General features: G+C 57.3%; 1 protein-coding gene across 4 annotated transcripts in view; it reads right to left on the bottom strand.

Annotated features, from left to right (window-relative positions):
* PLXNA2 (plexin A2) overlaps positions 1-12,875 on the bottom strand; it is a 141,926-nt gene extending 129,051 nt beyond the window's left edge. For 2 of the 4 annotated variants that reach the window (XM_021536033.4, XM_021536032.4), the window contains exon 1: positions 12,703-12,875. The gene's annotated coding sequence lies outside the window, so the exon portion shown is untranslated. Of the gene's footprint in view, positions 1-5,844; positions 6,073-12,702 lie in introns of those variants that run through there. The other 2 variants (XM_085561080.1, XM_085561081.1) reach the window with 1 other exon arrangement.

Genomic DNA, 12,875 nt, shown 5'->3' with positions numbered 1-12,875 from the left:
ACGAGGGAGGATCAGAGAGCAGCCCCCGACCTGCAGGAGGAAAATGAGCAGCAGCTCCTCCTGGCCTCACTCCAAGGTGAGTGAAGAGCCCCAGCTTCAAGTGAAATGGGTCCCCAGGCACTCCATTAGCCAGAGATCCTGCAGATCCTGCAGGTCCTCACCAAGCCTGGCTTATCTCCCGGGATCTCACCAAGCCGGGTTTATCTCCTGGGATCAGCATCGAGCTGGGTTTATATCCCAGGATCAGCACCAAGGTGGGTTTATCTCCCAAAATCAGCACCCCAAAGCCTGGAGCCACCTCCCCTGCATGCCACCAGCAGCTGAACATCATCTCCTCTCCCAGAGTGTTGGGACATCAATGTCTGCTTGAGAAAGTGGCTCCTTCACACTCGTGTGCTCCCTGCTCCTCTGCCCTGCTTTTCAATTTCAGAGCTCTGGCAGATCTCTGATTAATTCAAGCCTGTTTAATAACCCTTCTGTTTAGATGAAACGAGCTGTCTTGTTTTCTTTATTTTCAACACTAACTCTCGTCTCTTTGCTAAGGATCTCTGTCATTTAAAACCTCTCTCTCTCCAGCCAAGCTGGTTCTGGGATGGAGAAAGCAGCTGCTGGCGTCCACATCTGACATCAGCCAGAAGCTCTGAGGCTAAAGAGGGGCTGGAAACCTTGATGGATGAGATATCCCAAAAGCCTGAGCACAATCAGGAGCTCTGCCAACCCCTGTGTGGCTCAGGGCAGGGCACAGACAGCGGCACTGGGGGACAATGGGGGTGACAGGAGGGGAGACTCGGGAGCTGCAGCACCCACCCAGGGAGGGTCACCGTGTTTCTGCCTGTGGGGGTGGAAAAAATCCCATAAAAGCCCCTGGAAGCTGCTGCTCTGCTGGGGCTGTGTCCCACACTGTGCCCCTGGCGTGGCAATCGATCGGCCACGGGCTGCTCCAGCTGCTCCAGCTGCTCCCAGCCTGGCAGGGCACCCAGCCTCTCCCTGCTGCCACCTTCCCTGTCATCTGCTCTGCTGTGCCATCCTCACCCCACGGGTCCCGAGGCTCCGTGCCACTGCCCAGCCCGGCAGGAGCAGCGGGCACACCGGGAATCCCCTCCCTGCAGCTCCCAGCTGCACTGGAGAGAAACTGAGTCACGTCCTCCAGCTCCAGCCTGTCAGATGGGCTCCAGCCATGCCCAGAAAACCAGAAATCCTTCAGGGATGTGTGAGGCTGTGTCGGAATCTGAGGTATTGATGATTCTGAGATGTAGAAAGTCTCTGTCTGTCAGCCCCGCTGCCAAAGCAGAAGCCATAATTGGTCTGTGCTGGTTTCCAGGTTGTTTATTCTGTTTATCTCTCACATGTTCTGCTGCCCTGCCCAGCTCTGTCCTGCAGGGCAGCGTGTGGGGCTCTGCCCTCAGTGGGATGTGACAAACATTAAATACCAGAAACTCCCTGGGCTGCATTTACAAGAACATGCCAATATCTGTCACCTGCGTTGGACAGTGTGTCCCCAGCCTGAACCAACAGAAAAATGCCAACACCACAGTGAGACATGGAGGGCATGAAGAAGGAGAAAAAGGACAAGGCACACCCAATTTCCTCCATCTTGTCCCCTTTGGACCCCTCATCTAGAATCCTAAAATTTTACTTTTGCACCTGTGCCACACTTAATTATTACTGATATCAAACACTCAGAGCTGGTAATTGATCCTGTAAGATTGAAAACTCTTTTCCATGGACAGGGATCACAGCCAGTGTCTCTGGGGGCTCTGTCCAGAGGGTTCCTGACCCCTGCCAGGGTCCCAGACCTGCCAGGGCAGCCAGAGGGAAGCCCTGGACTCCCACAGGGTCACATCTCTCAGGGTGCTGCCAGCCCCTCGCACCCCTGCATTCAGCCCTGCTCAGGGAGGGGTCCCAGCCCGGCCCCAGCCCCATCCCAGCTGTGCCCAAATCCCAGGGCGCTGCTTTGGACGGGGATCAGAGCCACCCTGTCACCCCTGAGCGGGCACATCCCCAAGGTGGGTCAAGAAATGGCAGGAAAATTCCATCAAATGCCCAGAAGATCCCACGGGGAGAGAAGCCACGGCTGGATTTGGGGCAGGGCTCCCTTGGCAGGCCCGAGGACGCATCACAAAAAGGAGTTTCCTCCAAAAACACAACAAACAACTCGTGAGGGCTGGGGCAGTGCTCTCAGCTGGTTCAGCTTTACAAATCCCCCTTTGCAACCACAGGCTGCTCCCCCAGATCCCCAAAACGTTCCCACGGAGCTCGAGGACTGGGGGGCAAAGCCAGAACTCAGCAACGGGAGCTGTCTCTGGCCCAAAACCTGTGGAACTTCCACCAAAACAACCCAGCCGAGACGCTTGGCCAAAAAGAACCTCCCAGACCTGAGGAAAGCTGGTGATTTTGGGAAATCCAGGAGCACTTGAGCGCTGCTGCCTTTGTGTTTTTTGAAGCCAGAAGCAAAGACCAACTGCGTTACATTGAGGATCACAGGACTTTTAACCAAATGATCCCACACAGATGGGAACAAACGCAGTGACAAGGAAATTAATGTGATATTCCCCTCAGTAACACGATGGCTAAAGCAGATAATCTGCCCAAGTGTCATGTTTATAATGGGAATTTGCAGAGAATGGAGCAGGAATTCACAGGGATGAACAAATGAGCCAATATTCTGCTTCTTCTCACGTTAAAATTTTGCAGTTTGGGATAAAAATAATGGGTTTTTTTAAATCTTGGGAGGACAAGGAAATTAGGCCAAAATAGTTTGGTTTCCAATAGAAATCTGCAGCTCAGAGGGGGTGGGAGCAGGTTCTGCTGGGGCAGGTGAGCTGCCCAGAGCCCCGTGCCAGCAGGAATCACCCCCGGGGACACCATTCCTTGATTAAAAGTCAATTAAATCTCAGCTCAGTGACAGCGCTGACACAGAGCTCACTGGGGCAAGGCAGTGAATGGTTCAAATCCAACACATCCAGAATTCACTCCCAGATATGAAAAACCCCTCTGAAAGTCACTGCAGCTCCACCCACCCTGTCCCTCCTGAGCTCCAACCTCCCCGTCACCCAACACCCTGGGCTGGGCTAATTTTTATAGATACTTTTTAAATATATTTTTAATATATCTATATTTTTATATATATATCTATATCTATCTATTGATATCTCTATCAATATTGATATCAATATTGACATATATAGGTATAGATATAGATATAGATACAGATATAGATATAGATATAGATATAGATATAGATATAGATATAGATATATAGATATGGATATGGATAGATGTAAATATAGATATAGATAGATAAAGGTAAATATATATTTATTTATATTATAATTAATATTTTTATAGTTAGTTTATATTTTATAGTTTATATTTTGTTTGATATATTTATATGTATATATTTTTATCTTATATATGTTATATATTTATATTTTAAATTTTTGTGTGCTTTATTTTTGTTTTTGTTTTTCTTTTTGGGGTTTTTTTGTGTGTTTTAACCAAGTTATACAACACCCTTGGAAGTGCTCACAAGAGCCTCTGCTTTTATTTCTCTCCGGGAGTTTGTTCTGGCACTGCTGAGCTGAGCCCAGCACAAACCGTGGCCGCCTCGACTCCGGGGAATTCATCTGGTGGAGCCAAAGGGGCTGGCTTGTTCCTGTCCCACAGACTTGTCCCTGCACACAGACTTTGTCCCTGCACACAGACCTTGTCCCTGCACACAGACCTTGTCCCTGCACACAGAACTTGTCCCTGTCCCACAGACCTTGTCCCTGCACACAGACCTTGTCCTGTCCCACAGAACTTGTCCCTGCACACAGACCTTGTCCCTGTCCCACAGAACTTGTCCCTGCACACAGACCTTGTCCCTGTCCCACAGAACTTGTCCCTGTCCCACAGAACTTGTCCCTGCACACAGACTTTGTCCCTGCACACAGAACTTGTCCCTGCACACAGAACTTGTCCTGTCCCACAGACTTGACCCTGCACACAGACCTTGTCCCTGCACACAGAACTTGTCCTGTCCCACAGACTTGACCCTGCACACAGACCTTGTCTCTGCACACAGAACTTGTCCCTGCACACAGACCTTGTCCCTGCACACAGAACTTGTCCTGTCCCACAGACCTTGTCCCTGCACACAGACCTTGTCCCTGCACACAGAACTTGTCCCTGCACACAGACCTTGTCCTGTCCCACAGACCTTGTCCCTGCACACAGACCTTGTCCCTGCACACAGACCTTGTCCCTGCACACAGAACTTGTCCTGTCCCACAGACTTGACCCTGCACACAGACCTTGTCCCTGCACACAGAACTTGTCCTGTCCCACAGACTTGACCCTGCACACAGACTTTGTCCCTGGCACACAGACCTTGTCCTGGCACCAGTTCCTGCCCTGAAAAGCAGAGTTACAGACGCCCTTGCAGCAGCCCCTCATTGTGGCCAGGGACAAGCCCGGGGCTGCTGCCTCTGTCCCCGAGCTCGGCGAGTTTGGCCCCAGCTCCTTGGTTGCTGTGAGATTTTTAAAGACAGCCTGGACCTGCCAGCCTTCGAACACAATTCCTGCTCCAGGAGGCTCCTCAGCTGCCAGTGCAGCCAAACACTCCAGGAGAGGGCTGCTCCTCCCTGGGATTGACTCCTTGAGAGCTGCAGGGGAACTTCACAGCTGGGAGAGGAAGAAGCTGCAGTGCCCCTTGCTCTGCCTCAGCATCTCCCAGCCAAGCACATCCTTTTTCCAGCCGGCCCCCCAGCTCCAGTCTCACAAGGAATGCTAAATTCACTCAGAAATCCAGAGGGGCAGACAGCAAAAGTCAGGGGTTTTGGAAGGTTTAAGGCAAACACAAGAGCCTTCCTCCCTCCCTCCAAGGTGGACTTTGAAAAGCTCTTAGTGCCAGTTTGCTTACTCTGGGTTTATAGTAGAATTACAGAATGTTTTGGGTTGGAAGGGAACCTTAAATCTCATCCAGTTCCAACCCCTGCCACTGTCCCAGGTTACTCCAAGCCCTGTCCTGCCTGGCCTGTCCAGGGCAGGGATCTTTAAGGTCCTTTCCAACCCAGACCCTTCCAGGTCTATGTTTTAACTTCAGAGCAGATTTCAGACCTGTGAAATGGCATATTTGAAGCACAAGAATAATCGAGGCACTTAGGAAACCTCCAGGCGCGCTCCCTTTTCCTCCCCACCTCTTCACACTTCCATTAACATCAAAAGGAAATTCGCAGGCTATTTTTTTTTTTTGTTGTTGTTGTTCAGATAACATTCCAGGAGGTGACATAAGCCAGCAAAGACAGGAAATATGATCATGAGGGCAGAGCTCCATCCTCTGCTCCTGTCACTGCGACTTTTTGGGGACTTGGCAAATGACTGAGTAGAGGAGACAGCCGGCGTGTTTTATGGAGTTGAACTGTAACATCCCTGTTCCGCAGCCAACTCCCCGTTCCTCTGCTCTGACACCAATAAATCTGCCCAGCCACGGGGAACAAAGCTCTTCACACGAGCTGGCCACACGTGAACCCCTCATATTTGGCTACCTGGGCAAGCACAGAGCCTCTGGGCTTTGCTGTGTGTAAATGTTTCCCAAAAAATGGGAAACTCTGCATTTCAGAAGCATCCCCTGGGGGGCTGAACCCTGCCACCAGCACACATTCACCACAGCTTCCCCAGCTGCCAGCTCCCAGAATCTCAGCCTCCCATTCCGAGGGGGAAGTGGCCACTTTGGGCTGGAAGGAAAACCCCGCCAAGGCAAACCCCGAGAGCCCAGAAATCGCCAGGCAAATCCCAACAACCCAAAGCCTCCTTCCAAGCGCTGTCCAGGAATAACCTCAAAAGCTCGGAGCACAAACTCACTTTTCGGAAGCTCATTCCCAGGTGAACAAACCAAAGCAGGGAGATTCAGGAACACCTGGAAAACACCTCCAGATTTCTGCCCTTCTCTCGCCAGCCGCCCGGCGCCCTCCGGCAGGGCCAGCGCACACGAGGGATGGCCGAGGGCTCCAGCCGATGGCAGAACTGCCACGGAGGAGGAACTGCACATAAATCTCCCTGCAGGAATCTGTTCCCAGGCTGGCCCAGCCTGGAAATGACAGGAGGAACTTCTTCCACGCTGAGTCAGGGAGTGACGGCGGTGGCCGCGCTTCCTCCGGGCCCGCGTCAGGAGCCGGCGCTGCCCCACGGCTTTCCTGTTCTCCTGCGCCTTCCCCAGGCAGGGAAATGAGCTCCAGAGCCTGGCACTGCAGGGGTTAAACTGCGGGTGTGCAAACGCTGCCAGAGCCACACAGGAGCTGAGGAGAATGAGCAGTTTGGTTCCACCTGCACGCAGCAGGAGCGGCCTCGCCAAGGACGCTCGCTCTCCCAGCCGCCGTCCCTTCAGCAGGAAAATGGGATTGGATTTGCCTGTGCGTCCCAAGGGCTGCCCCACACACAGCCCAGCGTTCCCACCACTGATCCCCATGCAGGAGCCAAGCCCAGGGCAGCTGGAGCTGCTGGTCCAGGCTGGAGAGCCCTGCCAGGTCACAGAGAGGGGCAGAGGCTGGAGCCGCACTCAGCTCTGCCTACCTGTGCCCCCTGTGCGAACACAAAGGGACTGTTCCTGCTGTGGGCCCCCACAGAGGCTCCTGCCAGGATCTGCCCAGGACCTGGCTGGACTGGGACCCAGGGATGTCCCACAGTGGCTGTCACACTCACAGGCAGAGCTCAGGGTGACCCAACAGCCACTGACCGCAGCCAGGCCGGACCCTGCCCTTCCTGTCCAGCTCCAGCCATGGGACACAGGGCTCGTGTTCCACCCTGGAGCCCCCAAAACCCCCTGAACCCCCTGCTCCCGGCACAGCCCCGGGGAGGCAGCAGCAGCAGCGGGAGGAGGAGAGGTGAGAGGTCAGGGCAATATTTACTCAGACGTCACCTTTCACTTTTATGAAGTGGGGAAACGGCGCTGGAGCAGGAAAAGGGCTGCGAGGGACGTTCCCTCCTGGGAAGCTGCTGTCACAGCAAACACAGCACGCAGCTGGCTCCGGAGAGCCAAAGCCTGGCTGGGACGGGACCCTCCAGCCCCCCACGGGGCTGGGCACGGCTCCAACAGGCTCCACCTGGGAGTGGATGGACAGCAGGAGCTCTGCAGAGCCTCTCCTGGGCACGGTGGGGTCATCCCTGGGCACCGAGGGTGTTGGGAACAGGGCAGAGCAAGCACGGGAGCAGCTGGGTGGCAGAACTTGCACAGGGAAGAACTGAGCTCTTGGAAGAGCTGAGTGTGCCCCTGGCACGGAGCTGGTCAGGGGCAGGGCTGCTCCCAGGGCAGTGCCCGGCAAGGAGGGGCAGCAGCGGCTGCCAGCCGGGCACAGCAGAGCCCTGCCAGGGCTCTCCCGGGCTCACCCTCCCCGTGCCTCCCGAGATCATCTGGACTTTTTTATATCGTGGCTCTGCCGCCCTTTATCTCCAGCTCTGAACGCAATTTTAGCCCAGGCAAAGCTGGATTAAATTTTCATAGTAGGATACATTTATCTCGCTTTTCACTCCCTCCTTCCCTCCCAGGACCATTTCAGCCGAACAGAAGCTGCGATTACGGGGAGAAAGATGAGATGGGCGCTCTCTGATAAGGAGGGGAGGGCTCCTCTTTCCCACACCCCATCCCTGCAGCATCCCGGTGGATCGCAATTCCCGGTGCAGCCCGGCAGGGAGAGGCGGCATCAGCTCCATCCAGCGCGGGCACGTGTTGCTCTCGTGTGCCCGGGGAAGTGTCGCTTCCTCGGCAAAGCCTCGCCCCGCCGGGCAGAGGAGCCGCGGGCACGGAGCGGGGCCAGCGGCCTGGATGGGCCGGGGATGTGTGAGAAGCCCCGAGCCCCCCGGGCTCCCTCTCCGTGCTGCGTTCAGCGAAGCCTCGGGGGCTCCCCAGCCCCGCGCCCGCCGGAGGCGGCGGCTCAGCGCAGCTGCGCTCCCGGCTGGGCTCGCGTTCGGATTTTAGCTGGATCCAGAGCATCCCCTCTAGTGGGATGAGGAGGAATTTCAAGGCCACATCCCACCCCCAGTTCCACCCCCGGGTGGGTGCTGGGCTCAGCAGCTCCTCTGCCCCTTTTGCCATGTTTCCCACTGGAGGTGCAGCCCAAACGGGGCTGAAATGCGGATGCCGGGGCGGGGGGACAACCGGAGAAAAGAGAAGCGCTGCACTGCATCAGGATGAATGCCTTCGCGGCCGCAAAAGGAGAGGATTTCCACCAGCAGAACACCTTTGGCGATGCGGGGCCGCCTGTCCCGCGTGTGCCAGCGGCACTCGGAGCTGCGGGAGGTGGCAGGGCCACCCTGTGCCACAGCAGCACGGGGGACACAGCCCGGGGCTGCCCGGCGCGGGCCCTGGCGGCACCAGCCCGCAGTAAATCCATTTATTCTCGCTGCAGAAGCGGCTCTGGGCTCGGGCTCTGCCCTCCGCTCCCGCTCGGCTCCGGGCCCGCTCCCGGCTGAGGAGCTCCCGGGGATGCTCCGGTGCCACCGACACTTCAGCTCCTTCAGCCGCCGCCCCGGAGAGTTGGGAGCCCCTTTCCCCCTTGGTCCCCCTGCCCTCCCCTTTGCTGTTGTGGCGGTGGCCTCCCAGCCAAGCTGGTTAAGAGATTAACACTCTAAAAACCACATTTACTCTAATTAGCCATGAAATCTTTGTAACTAAGTGAAAAAATGTTTCCCTTGAGGGATTTTTGTCCATTCATCACTGTTTGAATTGCCGGGGAGGGGGGTGGGGAAGAGAAAAGAGGGGGGGACGAGAGAAAAAACCCTCAGATCTAATGAATTAATAGCAGAGTGCCCCGAGGGAGCAGCGGCTTCTCCACAACACGGGCACCTCAAAGGGGGCTTTTCACAGCTCGCCGAAGGGACGCTGCTGAATTATTTCGAGTTAACAGACTGTAACAGCTCTGCTCCCGTTCGAGCCGGGCAGCTCGGCCAGCGCTCCTCCCTTCCCTTCCCTTCCCTGCCAGGGGGACGGACAGACGGACGCCGTGCCCGGCCAGCCGGGTGCCCCTGCCCTGCAGACAGCGAGCGGGGCACGGGGCACTGCTGGCAGCACCCCCAGTGCCCCCCGTTCCTGTTGTACCGGGAAAAACATTTCGGAGTTAGGTGGGAGGGGAGGCAGAGAATCTTGCCACAACTTAGGCCCATAAATATTTCATATCGCTGGAAGAAGAACGATTATATTCCTGCCAGCACTTTTCTTGTGTATTTTAAATGTGTCACCGCCTTCTACTTTCTCCCCCGTTTGTGTTTCTTGTAACAGGCCCATGAAATAAAGATTAGCTGAATAATCAAGAGTGTTTAGAAATGTGAAGGGGCCTGTCTCAGGAGCACCGCATGCTCAGGTTCATCTTTTTCCAGGTTTTTCCCCCGCTCTTTTCAAGGATGCCAAAGGCAGGTGGGGGAGCGCGGGGACGGGCAGAGCGGCGAGCACGCACTGCCCCGTCAGAAATGACAGGCTCAGCGCCGTGAGGAGCAGCGGGGCACTCTCCCCCATTACATATTTATCCTTCAGGCTGCAGAGGGGCCAATTAAAACAGCTTGATCGCCGCCGTGTTGGAGCCGCCGCGGATGTGCTGGGAGAGGCGGGATGAGAGGGGCAGGTGCGCACGTCGCTGTTGGGATGTGCTGCGGTCCCTTCTCCGAGAGCCACGAACCAGCCTCGGTGGGCACAGGTGTCCCTGCACCCCAGGATCATCCCTCGGGGAGCAGAGGTGTCCCTGCACCCCCAGGATCACCTATCAGTGAGCAGAGGTGCCCCTGCACCCCAGGATCTCGAGCAGAGGTGTCCCTGCACCCCAGGATCACCCATCAGTGAGCAGAGGTGTCCCTGCACCTCAGGATCATCCCTCGGGGAGCAGAGGTGCCCCTGCACCTCAGGATCTCGAGCAGAGGTGCCCCTGCACCCCCAGGATCACCCATCAGTGAGCAGAGGTGTCCCTGCACCCCAGGATCACCCATCAGTGAGCAGAGGTGCCCCTGCACCCCAGGATCACCCATCAGTGGGCAGAGGTGCCCTTGCACCTCAGGATCATCCATCAGTGAGCAGAGGTGTCCCTGCACCCCAGGATCATGAGCAGAGGTGCCCCTGCACCCCAGGATCATGAGCAGAGGTGCCCCTGCACCTCAGGATCATCCATCAGTGGGCAGAGGTGCCCCTGCACCCCAGGATCACCCATCAGTGAGCAGAGGTGTCCCTGCACCCCAGGATCACCCATCAGTGAGCAGAGGTGTCCCTGCACCCCCAGGATCACCTATCAGTGAGCAGAGGTGTCCCTGCACCCCAGGATCACCCATCAGTGAGCAGAGGTGTCCCTGCACCTCAGGATCATCCTTCGGGGAGCAGAGGTGTTCCTGCACCCCAGGATCACGAGCAGAGTTGTCCCTGCACCCCCAGGATCACCCACCAGTGGGCAGAGGTGCTCCCGCACCCCCAGGATCACCTATCAGTGGGCAGAGGTGCCCCTGCACCCCAGGATCATGAGCAGAGGTGCCCCTGCACCCCAGGATCACCCATCAGTGGGCAGAGGTGCCCCTGCACCCCAGCAGAGCGTCACGCTGGCACCCAGCAGCCAGCCCAGCTTCCCACCTTCAGCTGCTCACCACTCACGCAGTTTCTAAATTCCGGCTTTGCTTTCTCTCCCGGTTCAGCTCCTCATCTCAGCTGCCCACGGCATGAGACAGTCTGCACCTACATCTGCCCTAGCTTTTGGGCAACCTTTCCCAGGCATGCTCGAGACTCCCACATTTGGCTGCACCAGGAGTTCCCTGAGTAAGTTCTGGAAAGCCTCGTGGCGGTGCCTAAATGGGAGATGTGGGGCAGAGCCTGCAAATCGCACATTTCCCTGCCACTGCAGAGGGGCTGCCGGCAAACTGCTCCAAATGTCATCTCCATTTAGCTGCTTCGCGGGCCAATTTGTCACGTCCTAACGCAATTTGCTGAGGAGAGTTAAAGAGCGCGGGGCAGGAGCAGCCGGCCCTCCCCTCTCCGGTCCCGCGGGCAGAACGTGCCTCAGTTTCCCTCCCGCAGCCCGCCGGAGTTCTCAGCGCAGGGAGCTCAGGGTTAACCGAGGAACGAGGCAGAGCTGCTCCCATCCGCGGTGGGTTCTGTGCAGCTCCTGTGTTACCTGATCCACCGCACCGACTCCTTCTGAGCCGGGAGGGGGAACCTCCACAATTAATTGCATCAAACGGCACCATAAAGACAGAGAGGAGTAAATTGGGTTGCTTTATCTTCTTGCCACAAGCGCTGGGGATGCGGTGGGAGAGTCGGCAGGGATGGCTGCCTTGCCTGATAAGGCTTTGCACAAGTGACACCGTTGGGTCACGTCCCCCGCTGCTCGCACCGAGATTCTCGAGTCAGAGCTGCTTTATCTGGTCCCCGGCACCACCCCAGAATCCCACCTTTGAGCTCCGAGGGTCCTCAAAGTGACAACAAATGGCACAAGGACGGCAATAAAGACCAAAAAAAAGAGCCCTATTGAGTTCTAAAGGATCTAACACCTCTGTGTTAAAGGTAAAAAGCCAAACATCTGTTCCGAGGCTGGCACAGATTCTTGCGAGGCATCTGTCCCTCAGCTGTAAGTAGGTCATCTCATTTCACTTTAGTCACCGTTATCAATGAAGCCATCCAGAGCAGGGGGACAGGACCACGTCCCCAGCTCAGCCCAGGTCTGCCAAGCACCTCGAAGCCACCAGTGAAGCATCAAGTGCCCAGCAAAGAGCAGGAGCAGCCTCCGAGCAGTGGTTTCACATCATGGCACTCTGAGAACTTCGCGTTCCCTCACCTCCAAGCCTCAGCTGCTGCTCACGGACGCACAGGGGATCTTTTCCCTCTGCCACTTACTATTCACCTCGCTTAAAATTAACCTATTGACTTTCTGATACCCCTTAGAACACAGATTAATTGAACATCACTCACTTCACCTCCAGGAACGTGCGAGTATTGGCCGTAGCGTGAATGGAGACAAAGCCGGGAATGCGTGACCGTGCCGGGTTAAACGGAGGTCACACCGGCGAGGACGGCTCACCGGGGCAGCCCCGACACCCCCGGGAGCCCCGGGCCGCGGAGAGCGGGGCCATCACCCGGGAGCTGGGATTTCCCGAGGGAGCACAAGTGCACTCGGTATCTCTCCCCTCACCACCTTCCAAAAAGGGTCTCGCGCGGATTTAGGAAAGTTTTAGCGGGGATTTTATGTCTTTTCCCCTAAGATTCGGGGGTGTTTTCCAAAAAAGTGGCTCCTTGCTAACAGGAACTTTTTATGGGGGTGAATTTATCCCGCTGCGTTGGCTCCAGACCGCGACTGAGCGGTACCGAGCGGCCGCAGAATTAACGAGGAGACAGCGATGTGTAACGGGAGCGCGGAGCAGCCCGGGGAGGCGGCGGGCGCTGCATTCCCTGGAACCGGAGCGGTTCCTCCATCCCTTCCCCAGGCACCGCCGGCATCTCCGCGCTGCTCCGCGGGCACGGCCGGGGCCGGAGCCGCCGGGCACCACCCCGCGCTCTGCAGCCCCGGTGCCACCCGCAGCCCCCGGTGCCACCCGCAGCCCCCGGTGCCACCCGCAGCCCCGGTGCCAGCCGGCTCGGGCAGCTGCGGGCGGCACGGCGACAGCGATCCCGCGCCTCCTCCCCGCATCCTCCGGCGGAACCCCCACCCCGGGGACCCCCGCACCCCGGCGGGCAGCAGCCCCTCGCCATCCGCCGCCACTCACCAGCCCTCGGCGCTCCGGTGCCGCCCGCCTCCCGGCTCAGGGCGGGGGGATGCCGGCGGCCCCCGGCACCATGGAAATCCGGGGCCGGGCGGCCGCCGCTGCCCGCAGCCCCTCCGGCTCCCCCGGCGCGGCGCGGCGCGGCTCGGCTCGGCTCAGCCCCGCCGGCCTCTCAT

Source organism: Lonchura striata, chromosome 26 (genome assembly GCF_050655825.1).
Source record: "Lonchura striata isolate lonStrDom1 chromosome 26, ASM5065582v1, whole genome shotgun sequence".
NCBI lineage: Eukaryota > Metazoa > Chordata > Aves > Passeriformes > Estrildidae > Lonchura > Lonchura striata.
This window is presented reverse-complemented; position numbering and strand designations above follow the sequence as displayed.